Raw genomic sequence first — 3,392 nt, forward strand, 5'->3', positions numbered from 1 at the left:
AAAGGTATCTGCCCTGGTGGTGAATGCTGCTTCTGACGGATGTCTCGTTGTCTCGGAGTTGGCGGGGATTGGAAAGATCTTGTGTCACACGAAGTGTCTGAAAGGCCCATATACACACGAAGGTCATCAGCGCGCTGCCAACACCTTGTGCTGCAATGTTAGCGTGTCTGATATCAATTTAAAGGCGCCGCGTCTGAAACACGTTGGGGTTACAGTTCCTATTTGTACATAAGTGAATCAAAATCATTCAAGATGGAATGTTTCCTTTGCTGCATCACAATAAACAATATCTTGTTGTAAAGTTTGACTCATTATTTCCCCAGTGTCAGAGGGAGAATTGTCTGATCCTCTCATTTGTTTCATGTAACAAACAAACAGACACAAACACACGTGTTCGTTCAGAGACAACCCACAGTTGGACACAGAGAGATAAAAACAGCGAGAGATACAGACATTATGGGTAAACACAGGGAAATAGACAAGAGGAGTAGAACAATACAAAACGGCCTCAAATTTCAACAGACAGTGACAGGTAGATGATGGATATCAGGGAAAGCAGGGGACGCAATTGCTGCTTGATTTGGCTCCCTGCCTTCGCCTGTCTTGTCCAATAAACAGGAGATCTTGTGTCCGACTCCCAACTAAGCCTTCTTTGTCCGAGTCTCCTGTGTGATATTTACCTCATTTGTGAATTAAACAAGGAGGAGCTTCACCGGGGCGATTTTCAAAAAACATTTCACACCGAGCCAAAAAAGGAGATAATTGAACAGGTGGCCAAAAACTTGGTCAGAGACGGAGGTTTTAAGGATGGTCTAAAAGGAGCAGATGTTTAGGGAGGGAATCCCTGAACTCAGAGCCTGAAAGGGAGGACGACAGGACCTGAGGAGAGGGAACCGTTAACAATATCCGCTAACATGGAGGCCAGGAAATCAAATTGCGTGGTCAGCAGTTTGCTGGGAAGAGGGTCGATGGAGGAGGATGTGGGTGTTCTGGTCAAGATGAGCTCGGAGAAAGCATGAGGGGAGGTAGGAGATAAAAATGCGAGTTCAGGTGGGAACCGTGACGTGGTGGGCTGGGGGAAGGGAGGGAAGCAGCAGCTGAACGGATGATCACAATCTTAGTGACAAAGTAGTCCATGAGCTCCTCGCACTTTTTGTGGTGAGGGTGGAGGAGGCAGGGGTTTCAAGAAGACGGTTTGTAGTCGAGAAGAGATACCGGGGTTATCTTTGCATTCCAGAATGTTCCTGGAATAATGAGCAGTTTTCTGCCTCTTTCTGTTTCGGGCTGGTGAATTCGCCCGGGTCTGTTCACAGCGCGATTCTGCGTTTTATTTCTTCCTCATTATTCTTGTTCTGACATCGAGGTGAAGAGTGAAGCAGAGAGTAGATTTTAAAACCGCTGGAATATCAGTGAAATTAAATCGTGGAAAGTCCGACTCAGTTTTCCACTGTATTTCCCTCATCCAATATTGCAGATAAATGAGAGTGCAGCTTTCAATTCACCATCAGTGAATTGAACCCTGGCCTCTAGTGCGCTGACACTCATCACGATACGAACGAGGAACTGGTGCCGGGAGGGGATGTATGTTCACCACAGGTGCTTCATATTTTAGTGACTCAGTTTGAACTATTTATTTGAGGACAGTTTGTTCAACATTCCACGGACCACTGAGTATCCCCACCTATCATACAGGCGACCGGAGTGCAACTCTCTGATGGGGACGTTAAATTTTGGCCGCCTTTACAAACTTTTTTCTCATTTATCTGCAATATTAAATGCGGATAATATAGTGTAAAACTGACTCAGAGTTTCCAACTTGCCTCAATTAAATATAACTGATATTCCAGCGGTTTTAAAATCTGCGCTCAGCGTTACTCTTCATCTCGATGTTAGACTGGCTTCTGTGATGGTGGGGATCTCGGAAACAGGCCGAGATGGATCATCCACTCGGCACTTCTGACTCAAAATCGTTGCAAACGCTTTTGATTCAAGTGCTGGGATGTACCATCATTGAGGCTGGGAAAGTTCACAGAGATTACACCCGTTATTTGTTTGATTGTCCACCACCATTCACAACTGGGTTTGGCAGGATTGCAGAGCTTTGATCTGATCCATTGGTTGTGGGATCGCTTCGCTCTCTCTATCGCATGATGCTTCCACTGTTTGGCAAGTAGTCCTGTGTAACTTTCAGATTATTGGTGTGTGTATATTTGTGGGTATATGTCTGGGTGTGAGTCAGTATGTAGCTATGAATGTGTGTGTGTATGTACATAACAATTGCAAACTGCCACTTTGACTCGGCCCTTTCTCATCTGCACCTTCAGCTTCCACCCTTTCCCTCCTGCTTTGTATCGATGCTCAGCCATTCGCACAGCTCCTAGTCAAACCTATCGCTTACCTCGTCACTCCTTCTGTTTCAATCTGCTCAGCGCACCTCCGATTGGAGTCCTGCCGGATAATCTGTGAATAACTATTGCAAGGCACTGATGCATGAAGCTTGGTGTAAAACAAAATGTAAACTTTACCGGAGGAGACGATCCAAGCAATGCCTGCATTTCAAGAGACAGAGCTTTGAATTGCTACATGTTTGCCTGATGAATGCAGATTGCAAAGAAAAATTCAGCAAACACCATTCATTTGTGCAGTGAAGCGCAGCGTTGCACAAAAAAAAACTTTCTCTTCTGAGGATTTAGGAAAGCAAAAGGCAGGCTGAGCTGATAGACTCATAGAAAGGTTGCATCACGGAAGGAGGCCGTTCGGCCCATCGAGTCATACCAGCTCCATGCAAAAGCATTCCAGCCAATCCCACTCCCTCGCCCTATCTCCGTAGCCCTGGGAATGTATTCCTTTCAAGTATTTATACAGTTCCCTTTTGAAAGTCACGATTGAATCTGCCTCAACCAGGACCCCTGGCAGTGCATTCCAGATCCTAAACACTCATGTCACCTTTGGTTCTTTTGCCAATCATCTTAAATTGATGTCCTCTGGTTCTTGACCCTTCCGCCAATAGGAAGAGTTTGTCTCCATCTATTCTGTCAACATCCCTCATGATTTTAAATACCTCTATCAAATCCCATCTCAATCTTCTCTGTTCGAAGAAGAAAAACCTCAGCTTCTCCAGTCTATCCACGAAACTAAAGTCCCTCATCCCTGGAATCATTCTCGTTCATCTTTTCTGCACCCTCACTTTGGCCTTCACATTTTTCCTAAAGTGCGGTGCCCAGATCTGGACACAATACTCCAGTTGTTGCCGAACTCATGTTTTACAAAGGTTCATCATGAATTCCGTGCTTTAGTACTCTATGCCTCTATTTATAATGCCCAGGATCCCGTATGCTCTTTTGAACCGCTTTCTCAACCTGCCTCGCTACATTCAACGATCTGTGCACATA

This window comes from Heptranchias perlo, chromosome 35 (assembly GCF_035084215.1).
Source record: "Heptranchias perlo isolate sHepPer1 chromosome 35, sHepPer1.hap1, whole genome shotgun sequence".
Classification (NCBI taxonomy): Eukaryota; Metazoa; Chordata; class Chondrichthyes; order Hexanchiformes; family Hexanchidae; genus Heptranchias; species Heptranchias perlo.